Source organism: Myodes glareolus, chromosome X (assembly GCF_982192425.1).
Source record: "Myodes glareolus chromosome X, mMyoGla1.1, whole genome shotgun sequence".
NCBI lineage: Eukaryota > Metazoa > Chordata > Mammalia > Rodentia > Cricetidae > Myodes > Myodes glareolus.
In genome coordinates, this window is record NC_142053.1 from 96286592 (window position 1) to 96306162 (window position 19571).

Consider the following 19571-nt stretch of genomic DNA (forward strand, 5'->3'; position numbering starts at 1 on the left):
TATATAGTCAAAATTTAAAGTATTCAAAAAGATAGTTTAGAAACATACTGAACTTACTCTGTTATTTCTCCAAACCATTATATTTTCTAAACTTTAAACATGTGCTGTAAAATCTGACCCAAGCCAGTTTGGCCATCCAGTAGTTCTCAGTCTCTTAAAGCAAATTTTGGTAGAACCCGACAGTTGAATACAGGTAGATGATTCATAGCAACCTTTCCCACACACTCTAACTATCAAGTGGTATGCTAAAATTAAAGCAAATCTTACATCACATAGATGCAGCTTTGTCAAATCTAACGTAGTGATGAATCAGTTACCCAATGGAGGTGTGGAGGTTCAAACCCTCAGTCCACAGAAAGTTGCACATATCTCCTTCCAAGGCGGCTTCGTTATGAAGAAATTTATTCTAATTTAAAATTTTTAGTCTAATTAAAATTTAAAATTCTAAGTCCATCAGCAACATAATCTTACACAAAATTAAAAATGACAGCCCAAAGGGAATTTATACCTAAAATATGAGAATTCTAGCCTTGGCATGTCTTATGCCTCACTCATACAAAGGCTCATAAAATTTATTTAATTTTTTTATTGTTAGCCTAGTCTTGTCACTATTGAGCCATGAATTTGAAAGAGAGCAAGGAATGTTATGTGTGTTAGGAGAAAGGAAAGAGAAAGCAAAAATGATGTGATTTTTATGATCTCAAAAAATAAAAGATGTAATAAAAATAAAAAGATATTTGCCACCTTTAAGTCTGAAATATTATTTGTTTCTGTATTAATTATGGCAAGTAGTACTTTTGTGAATTAATTAAATCCATAATGCTGATTTTAGTTTTTACATTTACTTATTGCTTGGGTGTGCACGTGTGTGTGTGTGTGTGTGTGTGTGTGTGTGTGTGTGTAGAGGCATGCACATTCCATGGCACACATATAGTCAGAGGGCAACTATTAGCTTTTTCCTTCCACTATGTGCATCCTGAGAATTAAATTCAGACTATCAGTCTTAGAAACAATGGTCATTACCTGCTAAGACTCTTGCCCTCCCTCTAGTGTAGATATTAACAATGATCTCTTGCCCTCCCTCTAGTGTAGATATTGACAATGACGATTGAATTCTTAGGAGACATTTTTAGTTTATGGATTCCTGCATAAGAAACTTCAAATTCCAAAGACCTTAGGTGATGGATAAAAGTTAACATACAGATCCTTAATAGTGATCAATTTTAAGGTAAATCACTAAGCCTCAAGCAAAATATCTTCTAAAATTGATCTATATTACAATGTTACATGTACAAAGATGATATAAATTACAACATGTGTGGAGATAACCACACATGGAATATATTTGTCTTTAAAGAGATGTCCACTGCCTCCTTTATGGATACATACATACATACATACATACATAGATTGACTAACATTTGATAGAGAAATTTGCAATAGATGCATAGATACTATAAGATTAGCCTTACTAAGAACACAGTCATTTGAAGCAGGGTCACTGTTTTGTATCTACTAGGTAATCTTAACTTTCATCCACATGAATTCTTATGTACTCAAAGAATGTAAACCCTGAAATTATTCTCTTCCAACTTTTAGTTTGACAGCTGAATCTAGCTTTCTTTTGTAAGAAATCTGTTACCTGCTAAAAGAAAACCAAGTGTGAACTCCAATGGAGTTCAAGTAAAGAAAGGATATGCTATATGTCTACATCTTCCAAGAGGGGAGCTCTCTGGAAGAGAGAGATCTCTAAAGTCCCCCCTTGCAAAGGAAAGTTTAAAGCCATAAAACTAGGGTCCTCGAGGGAGAGTTCTAGCAGTTTCCTGAAAACTACCTGTAGAAGGATATTTAGACATCTTTTCAGGAAACCATTCCTTTACAGATGGAGAGTTACCTTATGAGCCAATAATAATGGTATGTTCTTCACCTTCCAGTTTATTCTCTACGAATAGGGGAAGTAATTTACTTTTAAACAGTGTTTCTAAGTCCTTTTCCCTTGAGAAAGTCATTTCTTCTCATATTCCTGGGTCAGCTGGTTTCCTATAATCAGATATCGTGAGGGCTTTCTATTATGCCTCTCTTATTGGCAAAAGATTTTGAATAAATTATCCCAAGTTTGAGTGTACCCCAGTGAATCATGTGTCAAACTTTCTTTTTGCTGTGACAGCAATATTTTTATGTTGTACCCAGTTTCTACTGAACAAAGACCCGGATAGTCAAATGTCAATTAGAAAACACCTTCTGAAAATATGACATTAATAAAACATTCAAAGGTAAAATAATGGTTTGCTGCCTGGCCCCACAAACAGCTCACCTTGCATTCTCCCTTATCCCAGCTAACCACAAACATGCTATATTTAAGTTAAACATCAAAGAGCCAGTTTTCATTACTCTCTATCCATTCTACCCCATAGCCATGTTGCTATCATTTTCACTTTGCATCTCTTCTGCTGTTTTTCCAGCTCAAGCCTCGCCAATGTCATTGAGAATGTTGATTTGTGTTGCCATTTATTGGGTCTCTTTTATTGTTGCTTTGTTTCTTTGGCTAACACTACAATTCAATGCTTAAGAAAACCCAAAACATAAAGATTTGTATTTTTTGTATTTGTGTCATGGTTTTATTAAAAACTATCTTTTTTCCCCATACTTCATTTTTTATTCATTTTACATACCAACCACAGTTCCCCCTCCCCACTTATACGTTCTCTATAACCATGAAAGGAATCCTCTAGCAATTATCAAAAATACATCTGCAAAGCCACAGACAACCAGGTTCCTGCTAACTCTGACAGCACAGTCTTTTCTACTCTTTTAAATAATGTCAAATCAATATAGTCTACTCTCATGATCTTTGCTATCATTACTCACTCTGAATAGAAAAATTTAGCTCCTGATATTAAGGTTTTATTCATTTAAATGTCTCAGCTCAAATATCACAATGCAATGAAGCCACACCTACAATTTTATTATGGGAAGCTCAGCAACATACCCTGGGTACCTACTGTCTATACCCTAACTTGCTTTCTAGTCTTTGTAGCATCTTTCATGAACTGTACACCTCTCATTTAGTTTCCTTGTTATTGTATCTCTACTCAGACTACCATACAGAGTATAAAAAGGCAAAGTTCTTGCCTTTTCTATTGTTATCATTTGCCTTGAAAGTGAAAAGAGTCATTATTGGCTGAATAGAGAAAGAAGGACAAGATTTTTCTTTCAGGAAACTGAGCCGGGCAGTGGTTGCGTATGCCTTTAAACCCAGAACTCGGGAGGCAGAGGCAGGCAGATCTCTGTGAGTTCGAGGCCAGTTGGTCTACAAGAGAGTTCCAGGACAGGCTCCAGAGCAACACAGAGAAACCCTGTCTCAAAAAAAAAAAAGAAAAAGAAAAAGAAAAACATGAGAAAGGAAATGGGAAATGGTCACTTCAATGTGATAGAAGTCCTCAATATTACAATGACTAACAGCCCTGAAAATTCCAGAAAGTGAACTGCCCCACTTAAATCTAACTTAGAATAATTAATTACCTAAAAGGCCTCTAAATTACTACTGGATTTAACGTTAACATCTCCCATTCCTTTAGTCCCCTTACACTTTTTCTTGGTAAATAGACCTGGAATAAAAGAAATAGCATCATGTTTAATAGGTAGTATGACCACATTTTATTTGACCTCAACTCCAAAGATAATTGAAATTGAGTTATTAAATATCAGAGCCCTACAAGAAATGTCATCAAAAGTGGGGCCCTGAAATAAAAGGATCAACACAAAGTGGAAAATTTTTAGAGACAGATTCTACGAGGTTTTCAATGACTTTTTTGAATAGAAGCTTTAAATCAGTAGGAACAAGCCCTTGTCAACAATACAAGATCTAAAGCACCAGGATAACAGGGTCTAACCTTGGCTGTGCCTTACAATTATTACCAGCCATAAAATTTCTTATGCTTGGGTCCCTGTTCTACATGTTTTCATTTAGATGATCTGCCATTGGATAGGTTTCTGTTTTATTTAAATCTGATGAATTTGTGAAGTTTAGGACCACAGTCCTAGGGTGTTTACAGGCATTGCAACATATCCAGGTACTTCTTCAACATACTTCTGGTAAGGGATATAATTTAGAATTCAAACATCGTTTGCCTCACAGTTTTACAGTGGGGTGAATGAAAATGATTTGGCCTAAAATACAGCATATGGTTGTAAACGTTAGTGTTGAATAGCCTCATCCAAATCATCAATTCACAGAAAAGCACGTTAAAGCAATGTAATGTTTAAAAGGAAGTTCTGTAGTAAGCATCTGCTATAATAGATTGACTTATTTCAGAAGGGAATTTTCATTTCAGGGAAGCTTATCATGATATCAAATATGTTTTGAGTTAATGAAAACGCAGGAAGCACCAAGTTAATAGGGCAATTTTAAATCATAAAACTTAATTTAATTGCACTAAGAATGACAGTGTAATGTTCCTTACAAAAGGAAGTTTCACAACCTTATTGAGCAAATAGAAAATTACTAGGATGCTGCATGATATCTCCTTTGAAAAACTTGACTAGGAGAGGCAGCCTTCCTTAGAATATGGTTATTTACTTCTTAATTAAAAACAGAATGATTAAAAAGAGATTTCACTTTAGAAAGCCATGGAACAGCTTGTTTGATAAAACTGTTATAAACCTCCAGACTCTCATTTACATGTTAGTATTGATTTCTTTTATTTGTCTTCAGAGATACTTCAATAAGGGTTTTTGAGGTTCTTCCTTATATATTTGGTTTTTAGTAGTTGTTATAAGAAAGATAAAGTTTGAATGTCAGGAGAAATTATGCTTATTTTATAATAGAATCTTACTTTGTGCAATTTTAACGTTATCCCTTTCTGATAGTGAAAAGTCTACATTTTAGCTGCTTAATTTCAAATTAAACTAATTGTGTGAAGGATTAAAAGTAAATATTAATAAAATTAGTCTATTTCTGTCAGTAGATATATATTATAATATATATATATATATATATATATATATATATTATAAAAGATAAAAATAGTTTGATCTTATGCTGGTTCCATCCCTGTCTGGCTGGAGTTGGTGAGCTCCCATTAGCTCAGGGTGTCCCCATCATGGTCTTGACTCCTCCCACTCCTCCCCTCTTCAACTGGACTTTGGGAACTCAGCCCAGTGCTCTGCTATGGGTCTCTGCCTCTGTTTCTATCAATTGCTGAATGAAGGTTCTATGGTGATACTTAAGATAATCATCAGTCTGTCTACAGGGCAAGGAAAGTACAGGTCCCCTCTCCTCTATTGCTTAGGGTCTTATTTGGTGTCATCCTTGTGGATTCCTGGGAATTTCTTTAGAGCCAGGTTTTTTTGCCAACCCCATAATGGCCCAGTTGATCAAAATATCTCTTTCCTTGCTCTCATCTCTGTCCTTCCTCCATCTCGACTATCCCATTCCCTCCTGTTCTCCTCCACCCTTCCCTTCTCCCCTTCCCTTCTCTACCACCCTCCCTTCTCTCCCTACCACCTCTAAATGTGGGTGACAGTTGTCTGACTGGGGCAGACTGCAGGGTCCCTGGCAGTGGCACCAGGATTTATCTCTAATATTTGTACCACATTTTTGCAAACCCATTCTCTTTGGATGGATACCTTGCTCACCCTACATATAGCAGGAATGGCCTTGGACTTTCCCCAAAGTAATGTGCCTTACTGTCTCTGAGGAGTGGATGGGGCGGTGGGGGGTATATGGAGGGAATGGGAAGAGGAGAGAGAGTAGTAACTGGGATTGGTATGTAAAATGAAAAAGATGCTTTTTTTTCTTTTAAAAAATACATTAAAAGATAAAAAATAGTTCTTTCATTATAATTGCCTTGAAATGAACCAAGTTAAGTGTTTCTTTGAACCATATTTAACCAATGGCTCTTTAATAACATCCCCTATAAAATATATTTCTAAATTGGTATTGGCTATCCCCAAGTTGTAAGTGTCGTTATCAAAGTTTTCAGGACATCTTGCCCTGGTGATCATTGTGTGGTTTATAAGCATCACAGCTGGGTAGAACTATCAATGCCTACTCCCTTCGTTGCTTGGATAGCACCTTCGAGTAAAATAAGAGTTATTCCTCAGGAAGGCATTTTCCAGGTCGGTTTCAACCTGTGTCCAAAGTCCATGGTGTCTAGAAGAGGGACTTACCTTCAAATTCTGGAAGACAGTTAAGTATCATTTCCTCATCCATAAAATCAACTTTTACTTTGTGTAGTAAGAACATTTCTAAGATTCCTTAACTAATTAGAATGCCTAGGTCATGAGGAGCAAAACTAGCCAGGCCATTTCTACATAGGAAATATTAGAAATAAACTACATACAAGAATCACAATTTTATTAGTAATTAGACTTTAAAAGATTAAAAATAGACTAAATATAATACAGTTTAATTTGAATTTGAAGCAAATAAAACTAAATAATATTCTACATGTATTTCTTCAGTAAGACTAGGCATATTTTTAAAGTTACATGCTATACCATTTTCTATACACAACAGTGTGAGCCCAGTGTCTATCATCACAGAATGCTCTATTTGGCAGTTAGTGCTGATTGTCTACCATGTAAGGAAATTAACTATTACATCATTTTCCTAATTCTCTCTTCACTTTCCTGTGGTTAGTTGTTTTATTACTTTTTGCTGTTTTAGAGGGTCTGCCATCCTTCTCCCAAATAGATACACATGGAGACTTATTATTACATATAAATGCCCAGCCTTAGCTTGGCTTGCTTCTAGCTAGCTTCTCTTAACTTAAATTATTCTGCCTATCCCTTCTCTTTCGTGTGTATCTTTTCTTTCCTTCTTATTCAGTGTCTGCCTGTGTGGTTGGGTGGCTGGCCCCTTGTATCCTCCTCTTCTCCTTTTAGTTCTTGATTTCTCTTGCATTCTCATTCCTCTTTTTCTCTTTCTATTTATCCCCTTTGCCTGCCAGCCCCTCTGATCCTTTCTCCTGCCTCGCTATTGGCCATTCAGCTCTTTCTTAGACCATCAGGTGCTTTAGGCAGGTAAAGTAACACAGCTTCATAGAGTTAAAATAATGCAGCATAAAAGAATTCAACACGTCTTTGCACCATTAGAACAAATGTTCCACAGCATAAACAAATAAAACACATCTTAAACTAATATTCCACAACACTCTCCAGTCCCTCTTTTGTACCTCCTTGCTCCCTTTTTACATATGGCGTCTTTTCCTTTAACTGTTTTATTGCCTAAGCACATAAATGCAATTTGTTCAGTCCATTCACGGTTACTTGTATGTATACAATTTCATTTCTAACCATTAAAATCATTTAAACCATTGGAGTATTAATTTCTGAGGATGACTATTTCACTCCCTCAGTATTTGTTAGTTTTCAATAACTAAAATATTATTTAAATAAGTACACAATCCACATTTCTTGTCAGAGTTCATAAATGAGAAATGTTGTTCATATCATTGCCATAACTATTTCATTGTAAGGATTGCAAAGTCCATATCCCCTATTCTATCCAATGTATGTGTATTAGACCTGCAATCAATTTTCATAAAATCACTAAAGCAATTAGGAATAAGAAACGTATCATGGATATTTGTCTTTAATTTGAATGGTTTGTGACCTACGCATATTTGTACTTACACACACACACACACACACACAAAGGGTGATGAAAATTCTTCCTGCCAATGCAGCAATGTATTATTTCCAATTACTTGAAAAATGTAAATTTTGTAAGGTATTCAGACTTTCAGTTAAAATCAATTCAATAAATATTATGGCATTTGTAAAAAAACAAACAAACAAACAAACTATACCACCAGTGAATATTACTTTAAAACTGAAAGACACATGCACAACTTCATTCTATGAGTCAAGTAAAGCAACGATTTTCTAAACTTTTTCTGAGTCTTTAACCCCAAATCCTGTTATCTGGAAAAGAAGGTGGGATAAAAACCATTGATATGGTTTTGGTGTGGAAACCTTTCCTTAGTACTTTGCGTGTTCGCTTGAGACAGATGTTTGGAGGACGTTTTCCAGGCAGAACTAGCTCGAGTGTAAAGCTATGCCTGGACACCTGTTAAGCCCTTCTGTGCCATCTGCTTACGGGAACATACACATGACCTTAAAATAGCTTCTGCTTTGAGAGGTTACTTTCTTAGAACTGAGAGTTTGCCTGCTACAATCCGTAAGAGGTACAAAGTGACTTGTGTCAGAAGGGTACTGTTGTCTTCAAGTATGATCTTCCTTTTATTTGATGAGCTGCTTCCTGGCATTTGGAAATGACAACGTGTCAGTGTGAGGTTCCTTCAAATAATCTTCCTAAATTTTATCAGCTTTTCAGAATGTTACAAAAGGCCTCTATTTCGTTCAGCAAATGTTTGAACTATTGAGAATTTTTTGTTGGCCAGAAGGAGAAGAGTCCTTTGCTAAGGTTAGTCAAAGACAGTTCAGTAATGATTTGGGACAGAAATGATATTTTTAAATAAAAGAGTTACCTAGCTGGTTTGTTTTATTTTACTCTCAGATTCATAGAATTTTAATGATTTTAAGGCAAGATACATATTTTAATTAATCCTGGGAATAAAAGGAAATGTTAGGAAATTACTCAAAATAGCAGGAAATAAAATTGAAATATTGAAAAAAATTAGGTTAATGACTTTAATGCATCTTATGTTGAACTTTCATATAATCATAAATAATAACTTATAATGTAAGAATAAATAAATATGAAAATGATGTGATTGTTAATATTTGTATGTATATAACATTTTTATGTTTAACGTGGTTGAGATGACTGACTCAGTTTTGGTCCCATTTATTTGAACAATTTACTCAATTCATGCATCATTCAAAAAAATAGCCATGCAACAAGTTACCAGCTATTCTTTAGTGGATTAATCAGATAAGAACTGTACTTGATCAGTAAAATTTGGGCTGGCCTTCACAGCTAAATTATAAAGCTATTTGGGAAATGCAAAAGGATATAGTTTATAGTTTGTCATTATATACTTGACATATTTGGACTCTGTGAGTATTGTTGCTAAAAATGTCAAACACCATTTTCCAGCATGCATGTTAACTATAAAGGAATTATGTCTGAAATCTTAGCAAGTTGACTAATACCTCAGTTCATGTTTTCACTTCTGCCCAGAGGGTACTTGGTGAAGACACCGTCACAATTGCTTATGTTTTATGGAAGTTAGCACTCAATCACAATGACATCAGACCGTTAGTCTTTCTTAACATAATTTTTATTCATTCTTTGAAAATTTCACATCATGCACCCCAATCTCAAACTCATTTCTCAGTCCTTCCATGCCCACCATCCACCATTATAGTTTGCTCCAAAAAAGAAAATTAAAAATAAAAGACAAAACAAAACAACCAAACAAACCAAAAAAAAAACCACTCCACTCCTCTATCTTTCTAGCCTCTCTATCACCTTCATTCCTCTCTATCACCTTCATTTTTCTTAGTGACCTTGGGAGATGTGGTGTGTCTGGCATTATACTCTTTTGCCCAAACAGTTGTACTTATAAATGTTCATGGTAATGAGTCATTTGTCAAGTTCAAGGCCTCTGGCTTTTGGTACAGCATCAGTACTGGACCCTCACTTAAACTTCTCTGGGATATCCTACTGTTGCCCTGCGTCCTGGAGATCCTGCTGCCGTAGTTCCTCAGGGCCAGTCCCTTCATGTGCTCCAGCTGGTCATGGGTAGGTCAGATGGTGGGGAGTGTCAAGTCAGAGCACTGACTCTGGGCCTGGGTGGGAGCTGAGTGACTCAGTCCTAGCTCCCACCAGAACTGCTCCCCTCAGTTAAGGTTCTGGGCCAACTCTCCTGTGCCCACACTGTGGGGTCAGCTCCCTGAGCCCATGCAATCAGGCCAGTTCTCCCGCATGCATGCTGAGGTCTGGGGCTAGCTATCCCATGCCATGACACTGGGACCAGGTGGAAGCAGGCAGCTCTCTGGTTCTCAGACTACAAGGGCCAACTCTCCAATGGACCCCATGGTAACACAGGCCATGGACTTCAACACAGATCCCAGCTGCAGTAGGACCATGAACGGAGACATGCTCCTCAGCCACAGCTAGAGCCTGGATGTCACCATGGCCTTTGGTGGCAGTTCCGAGTATGGCCCTCAGTGGCAGCATTGCTCACAGACATCAATCATGGGCCCTGGTGGTGGCCCAGTCCCCAAGTATCTTCATGATTTTGGGTGATAACACGGTACATAGACATCAACACAGACTCTGTCTCTGGCAGGACCACAGACTCATACATGGCCCTTGCCGAAGCGTGGGTCCAGACATCAGAAGGCCATAGGGGCAGTATAGGTCACCCATCTCAGCCTGTTCCTCATGCCATCAATCCTTTGTTCTGCTTCTCTCTACAGTGCACAAACCACTCCACGTATCCTCTCTCCCATCTCTCCACACTATACCTCTTCATCTTAGTGGTGCCTGCCTCTATTAGTCCATATTTTTCCTAAATGCACCAATGAATAAAAAAGACTGCTACAATGAAACCGAAAGTTAAAAACAAGCAATCCTGGTGAGGTCTATGTGGGAGTTTTAGAGTGAATGGAAAGAATATAAAATCCAGAGACAATGCTTGACCACAAGGACACATTACCTTCTAAACAAAGCAGATCAGCTACATGTATAAACTCACAATGATTATGAGAGCATATATAAAAGCCCAACCTTAATCAAATCCCAGCTTGGAGAGTGGGCATACAATTCTAGGCCTAGCCATGGAACTACTGGCAATTAGCTGCTAGGAAAAAGAGAAATTTTTCTCTAACAGTGTAGCCCTATTAAGATGATGAGGATAGATAAAGTGGAAGAATACACATTCAAGAATATTTAGACGGCACGAATTTGATCTTAAGGGGTTAAAGACAGATACACACATAAACACATACACACACAGCACAACATGGCATACCAAGTTGAGTAAGTAGGAAAGGTGCCATGGATTTGGGAAGAATTCTTTAAAAATTGTTCTTAAAACAAAAAGGCTATACATTCAAATTTTATATCTACATTTAAAGGAAAACATTCTTAGAACATTACCCATAAATTAGAAATTGATGAGTTATTGGATAAAATCCATGATATAATTTAATTTATAATATAAGGACTCATCTTTATATTACTTTTTAAATAATAAAACAATAAAATAATAAGGATAAATTGAAAAGAATCATGGAAACATATTCAATATTACAAACAATTTCTAATCAAGTAACTTATATTGAAAATAAAACACAATTATTTTTCCTGATAGTCTCCTCAGAGTTATTAGGTAAAAGGTACCCTGAAACACTGCTCATCAGAAGAAACTATTCCTGGATGCTTAGGTAAGATTTTGGTCTAACAGTTCAAAATTTTGCAATATTTTCTTAAAAATATAAGTAGACTTCTACCAAAATGTATGGAACAAGATAGCTTTCATGCTAATTCTTATGCTACTAAACTTTTTGAGGCATCCAAATCACAAAAAATAGAATAAGTATCTGTACTTATTAAATTGGAAAATAGAAAACCTTAAACTAAGCAGTATGGTGACTTACCTTATTTTAGAAAGTAAATTCACCTTACTTTTGTATTATATTTCTTTTAAAAGGTAAGATTCATGTATCATAAAAACAACACTGAATTAAAGTAAAATATTTATTGGGATTAGTTCTTCCGACTCTGTAAAGTTTCTTGTGTGTTACTAATTTTCATTAGTTGTTGGGAAGAATTTGTATTTCAAAATTGTTTGGTACATAAGTTCAGATGTGTTGACTGTATTTCTCAAATCACACTTTGTGCTGATTTGCTTACTTTTTTAGCCTAGCTTATTATCAGGTTGTAAACAGAGTGTTGAAAATCTTCCAGTAAGGTACTGATTTCTATGTCTATTCACATTGTATCAAAACTTAGTTACATATTTTCACACATATGTTAAGTGAATAATTACACTGACTGAATACTATTTACACACTCACACACACACAAATGATGCATTATTTAGATAACGTGAAACATCGTTCCATAGAGGACCTCTCTCTCTCTCTCTCTCTCTCTCTCTCTCTCTCTAATACTTTTTCTTTTGGCCTGTTTAATGCATTACTAAGATCTTTAATCTTTATGTTGTTTGTGTTTACTGTATATAAATACTTCACACATTATATTGGAAACTTTTCATTAAGATATTTCTCTTTGCAAACATGCAGCTGGATTTGAGTTTTACTTTACTCCTCTATGACAATCTTTTATTTAAAAGTTCCAGTTCATCTTTATCTTTAATGACTTATTTTAATTGTTTCTATTATATTTTCTCTGTTTACATTTTTCCTGCGATATTGATTCCAATTTCTTGTATTTCACACTGGATGAGCATGGAATGTCTGTATTCAACATCTATGCTTTCCATGACAATTTGTAACTATCATGTACATTCTTAACTTATGAAGGTCATTGTACACCTTTCTTCATTTTGGAAAAAATATATCTGCAATACAGGTATTTCACTTTTCAAAATCTGCTCTATGTAAATAATCAGTTGAGAAAGTGATTATAAATTATTGTTCCACAATATATGTGGAAGACTGATTCTATCAACTTTTTGCAGATACTTAACTCCGTGATCCTCAGGTCCTTCATATAATAAACTAGCATGATGTCTGAATATAGGGCCCACATGTGCTCCATATATTTTCCTGCATTATGTATAACACCTAAAACATGGTAAATGCTATGTAAATAGTTGTTATACACAATTGTTTTGGGAATCATGGCAGGAAAAAATAACCTGCACCGGTTCAGGAGCAGATGGAATTTTTTTCCCGAGTATTTTTAACATCTGATTGATTGTGACCCCTTAAATGTAAAGTGTTCAGTAATGGCAGAACAATTGAACATGATTTCAAATTACAGTGGACATTAGCAGACACTTTAACTTTTGATATTCATGTGAGTGATTATAATATAGTAAAAATCATCTGGTAAGGATCTTGTGAATTTAAGTTAAATAAAAATACCATGGTATTTTAATTGTTTATAATATGTTAATCACTTCATAAAGATTCAAGGGCAGTCAAACAAGATTAAACCACAATATTAACTACTATTGTCTCAGGAGAATAAGGTTTTTTTCCCTTTTCTTCATATTCTAAATTCTCTGTCATGAATATGCATCACTTTTCTCACCAATGTGTTTTTGAAAGTGACTAAAAGAAACTCTAAATAATTTTTTTATCATTCAATTTAAAGAATCCTCTGATAGAGGATAATTTTGAGCACATTGAGAAAATTGCTCAGAACAGTTCCAAGCAACTTACGGTGAAAGTGACAAGGTTATAGTCCAGCTTCGATGTGTTCATCATTAATGTTTCATTGCTGCTTCGTCTGTCTGGATTGAGATGGATTCATAATAGATGAGTAAATAAAAAGCGATTTTTTTTCTCTCTAAATTAGTATAATGACACATTCCCATGATGAATTTTCTAAATCACTTCAGGTTATACCATCCTTTCCATAAGTTCAATTATCTTAGTCATAAAAAGGTTTCTTACTATAGACAACCTTTACCCACTTGCCATAGTCTAATTTAACTACAAATCTGTCAACATTCCATTTTGATATGGTGATAAATTGCCTTTCAACTTACTTGAAATTTTTGAAATTAAGGGCTATAATACACATAGATGTAACCTGACCAATTATAGTGAGAATAAAAAAACAAAATAAAATACATATAGTTTTAACCTTGAGTCCTGACAGGCATTTAGATCAAAGATGAGCTATCTTGTGTATTTAAAATTTCTTGGTTCCCTGTGCTCTGTGTGGCTTGATTAGACTTTTTTTTTTAACACTTATCATCTATCTTATACTAAATATGTAAAAACATCTGCTTCTTTTGTTCTTCTATCATGGTTTACTGAAACCTGCATAATCTGATGAAGTTTCAATAATAACAGAGATTTACATTAACAATTTGTTCTTAACAATTTGATGCCTTTCTCTAAGTTGATGATAAAAATAGGGGGAAAATTCAAACTAAAGTTTACCTTTTAGCCGAAACTTCTCTAGAAAAGGTCCCTAGACTTTATAACAACAGTCTTAAATATTTAAGTAAGTACTTTTAAATGTATTTTTGTTTTACAACACCATCAACTAATCAGACACCAAGATTTTCGCATATTATAATAAATAGCTTGTTTTATTTATGATAATAAATAATAATATTTATTATATTATATAGTCCCAGAACCTCTTTCTGGGACTATATAATTTATGTCATTTATTTGAGAGACAGAATGGATGAGTTGAAATTTCTAGTTTTTAATAAGCCCATTTGCCTTTGGGTTATCAATGATACATTTTCTTTTTTTTTTTTTTTCCTTTCTTTTTTTTTTTTTTTGTAAATTTTATTAGATTATAAAAGTTTCCATTTCCGCCCCCCCTCCCAACACCCTCCCACTCCCCCCACTCCCCCCCTCCTTCCCCTCCGTCCCCCAGGGCAGTCAGGGTTTCCTGCCCTGTGGGAAGCTCCAGCTCCCTCCCCCTCCCTCCAGGTCCAGGAAGGCGAGCGTCCAAACAGACTGGATCCCCAAAATCCAGCATATGCAGAGGAAACAGGTCCCAGTGTCATAGTCAATGGCTTTTCAGAAAGACCCCGGGCCAGCCACAGTCAGAGAATCCGGCCAAATTCCGAGAATCTGGCTAGATCACGTCCTCGTTCAGTCCCAGTCCGGCTGGCCCTGGTAAACTCTCATCAGATCCGTTCCCTTGTATCAGTGGGAACACTCATCCATTGTTGGTGGGAATGCAAACTCGTGCAGCCACTGTGGAAATCAGTGTGGCGGTTTCTCAGGAAACTGGGAGTCAACCTCCCTCAGGACCCAGCAATACCACTCTTGGGAATATACCCTAAAGATTCCCTAACATACTACAAAAGCATTTGTTCAACTATGTTCATAGCTGCACTATTTGTAATAGCCAGATCATGGAAACAACCTAGGTGCCCCTCAATAGAAGAATGGTTAAAAAAGGTGTGGAACATATATACATTAGAGTTTTACTCGGCGGTAAAAAACAATGACATCTTGAATTTTGCATGCAAATGGATGGAAATAGAAAACGCTTTACTGAGTGAGGTAAGCCAGACCCAAAAAGAGGAACACGGTATGTATTCACTCATAAGTGGATTCTAACCATAATTAAAGGTCTTTGAGCCTATTATTCGTGATCCTAGAGAAGCTCAATGATACATTTTCTTATACTGAGTTCTTTTGTCCATCTTGCTTTGTTCTGCTTTGTTTTTTAATGGAATTTTCCAGGTGTCTCATGCCTTTAATCCTGCTACTCTTGAGACAGAGGCAGACAAATCTCTGTGAGTTCGAAGTCTGTGAGTTCAACAAGTACAGCCTGGTCTACATACTGAGTTACAGTTCAGCCTGAACTATATAAAGAAACCCTATCTCATAAAACACACACACACACACACACACACACACACACACACACACACAAAATGGTATTTAATATGTACCAATCTCCTCCCACAAGCACACATTTGTTTATACATTATGATTTCTGTTGTTTCTGATGCTGAAATAGTTTCTTAGGAAACAATCTTAAAGTTTTTTAAGAAAAGCCCATATATATCAGACTAATTATACCAACACATGCACACTGAAGATAGATAGATAGATGGATAGATAGATAGATAAACGATAAATAGATAGAAAATAGATAAAAGATACAGATATATAGTTTGTATGTTGGTATAATTTATGAGTTTGTTACCAAGATAATGCTACTTTTGTGTTTTTTTTAATTCTTCAAGCTATAGCCTTCCTGTTCTTTTCCCAGAGAAATGCATTATTTTACTTTGAGAAAATTAAAAACATACCAGACATTTCCATTCCTCCATGCTGTCTCAAGTTTTAATTTGAGCAGTTTTGTATCTCACCTCCTCCCCCTTTTTAACCCATTTGCTTCTTGACAACAGCTCTTGACTTACAGGGGGTTTACTTTTACTTATGGTATAATTAGCCTAGCATACCGTTTAATTTCAAATATCTCTTCTATCTCTTAATCTGCTTCTCCAGCAGCGGGTGTGGGGTTGTGATTGCTTTTAACAGTTTCTGAGCCTTTTTGTATTTTAATGCACTCACATTTTCATTTCTTAGTCATACCTATATAATTTTGCTGGTGACTTTTCAGTCTTAACCAATTCCCTGGGAATGCTTCCCAGTTTATCTACATTGTACCTGTAGCTTATTTCTCTTTGTTGGCAAAACACTAAATTGGAAGGCATATAAAGTAGTTTGTTATTTCTTAGAACATTCTCTGTAGAAGTTGGCTCTATATGTGCTATTGCAGAGTATATTTCTGCAGTGAGATCTCTCTGGGAAACATCATTTCAATTGAGTTGAAAACAGCCATAACATAAATCTAAATGTCTCAGAAGTTTTCAAGGAAAATTTCTCACATGATTCACAAAAACTAAGATGCTTTTCCAGGCAAAGTCAGAATTCAATAGACTAAAATATGGACTGAATGGTTTTGTTTGACTGAAAGTTCAAGGATGTGGGAGGATTTAGGATGGGATTATTCAAGTGATCCTATCATGAACTTGGGTATTTTCTATTCTTTTATAATTCAAATCTCAGAATCTACCTGTGTTTGTAGGAAATAGTTAGAACTGCCTTAGTAATAATATCTATATTCAGGAAATGACCAGCAGACATTTTCTAAGAATATCTTTTAGAAGCAAAGATATGTCCCTTAGTCTCCAGAAGAATATTAAACTTCAAATCAAAATGAAGTCAAACCTGGAGGAGTCCAAAATCAATAGGCAAGATTACTCTTACAAAAAGATGTCCTCCCAAAAACTGGGTTAAATTTCAGTTTCTCTTGGTACAAATGACCACCTGTACTTAGAAAAATCTCTGATCAAGATGCCCTAGCTTAATAGTATAATGAAGTCGATACAGCAATGATTGCAAAGTATCAATGCCCCTTACTGGCCTTAATCATCACAATTGTTCCCTGAAGAAATACATAGGGAAAGTAGATTCCCTGTAGGCAAGCTGTGATGACCAACACGTGTTTCTTTTTTTCCCTCTTTCTCCTGTTTGTTTATTTATTTATTTATTTATTTATTAAAAATTTCCACCTCCTCCCCGCCTCCTTTTTCCCTCCCCTTTCCCTCCTCCCCCTCCCTCTCCAGTCTTAAGACCAGTCAGTGTTCCCTGCCCTGTGGGAAGTCCAAGGTCCTTCCCCCTCCGTCCAGGTCTATAAAGGTGAGCATCCAACCAAACCAGGCTCCCACAAAGTCAGTCCATGCAGTAGAATCAAAACCCAGTGCCATTGTCCTTGGCTTCTCAGTCAGCCCTCATTGCCATCCACATTCAGAGAGTATAGTTTGATCACATGCTTCATCACTCCTAGTCCAGCTGGCCTTGGTGAGCTCCCATGTGTTTCTAAATATAGCTGGAAGACAAAGAAAGACAATGACAATGTTCATAGTTTAGCCTTAAGTTAAACTAATTGATAGAATTCCTTAACGAGCAGAAATTCAGGTATTCAATTATTCATTTCCCCAATACCTAAGCAGATCCATTCATAGATAAGTCTGCAGGGCAATACTTTATGTTGATAAACCTTGCATCTATTGCTAGTATCTGTACCACCATAGGTTGCACAGCTTAGCAATTCAATTTCTCCTCAGATCAGTCTTGTTAAAACTTTACATTCAACTTTCATATAAATTGACCCTTAAGTTGATAAGAAAAAAATAGCATTCTTAGGGATAAATGACAATAATTTATTTCAAGTGTATATTAAGGATATATGTTTACTGACAAGATGATATTTTAACTGCTAGCAATTCAATAGGAAAGAAACAGCCTTTTCTTCTTTTTTCAATATAAAAACATAAATTGGTTTATAATTATAACTCTTAATGAGTACAGATGAATGTAGATGCAACCCTGAGGGAAAATTTCCCTTTATCAGTAAAAATAAAGTAATTATATATTATACCCTTATGGTGAAAATCTATTTTTAGTTAAAAATCACCTAGTCATGGACAGCTTAATGCTAGCTTTATTCCTTTTGACTCTCAATTTCTCATGGAAGATAATCTTCTCTAGTGTGTTGATACATGTACAATCTTCCTTAACATTTGAAAAGCAAAACCAACATCTGTTTTCAAAAGACATTTACATCATTTGTATGTAACTATTGTTAATATTAAGCATTCCCTCTGTTAGTAAGCACTATCTATAATCATTGGGACAAAATAAAGATAAAAGCTATTGATATTTCAGGGAGAGAGAACATGGGATATTTATCTTTCTGAACTAGAGTTACCTTACTCAGTGCAATTTTTTATAGATACATCCATTTACTTATACATTTCATAATTTCACTTTGCTTTAAAATTGGATAAAATTTCATTGTGAATATTTTCTACATTGTCAGTAGTCATTCATCAGTTAATAGACATCTAGTCTGATTCAATTCCCTAGCTATTGTAAACAGAGCAAGAGTGAACAAGGTTGGACAAATGCCTCTGAAGTAAGATATAGAAACCTTTACATATATGCCTTTGAAATAGCTGTGTAGCTGAGTTGCATTTCTACCTAGGGAACCTCTACACTGATTTTTATAGTGACTAAACCAATCTGCATCCCCACCAATACTAAATAAAAGATCCTCTTTCCCCATATCCTAACCAGCATTTGCTGCCATTTGATTTCTTGAAGATGACCATTCTGACTAGAGTGAGATAAAATCTCAATGTAGTTTCAACTTGCATTCCCCCGAAGGCTAGTAATGTTGAATAGTTTTTAAAATTATTTATTAGCAATTTGCCTTTCTTCTTTTGGGAATCATCTATTCCATTCAGTGCCTCATTTTTAAAAGATTTATTTATTTTTATATTAATGCAAGTATATTTGTGCCTATAGGGGTCTGAAGAGGGCATGGAATCTCCTGAAATTGCAGTTCTAGATGATTCTGTTCATGTGGGTGCTAGGAACCAAACTCGGGTACTCTAGAACAGTCAGTGCTCTTAAACTCTAAGCTATCTTCTCTAGTCCTGACGGCTCATCTTTGAATGTTTTGGGTTTTAGTTCTTTGTGTATTGTATATATTAATATTCTGTTTGAAATGGAGCTAGAAAATATTTTTCCCCATTTTGTGGTCTGACATCCAATTGAAAGTTTCCTTTGCTACACAGAAAATTTTTGGTTTCATGAGATTGCATTGTCACATTTTCTGATACTGGGTATTTGTTTATTATATTGGTTATAATTTGTTATGGATAATGGTCAGGGAAAAAAGTTAAACAAAGGAAATTAGATTCAGATCATGTTTTGAAAAGAAAAATGGGAAATGCTGTGAAATAATGCTCCTGTACACTGTAAAGATTTGTCACTCAGTTTGATTTAATAAAAGATTGATTGGCCAGTAGCCAGGTAGGAAGTATAGTTGTGGCAACCAGAATAGAAGAATTCTGGAAAGAGGAAAGACAGGGAGTCAGTCCCAAGTTAGATGCAGAGAA

General features: G+C 35.5%; 1 protein-coding gene across 1 annotated transcript in view; it reads left to right on the top strand.

Annotated features, from left to right (window-relative positions):
- The window catches only part of Il1rapl1 (interleukin 1 receptor accessory protein like 1), a 1275516-nt gene that overhangs the window by 1100095 nt on the left and 155850 nt on the right, over positions 1-19571 (top strand). The gene's annotated exons all lie outside the window — the stretch shown is intronic.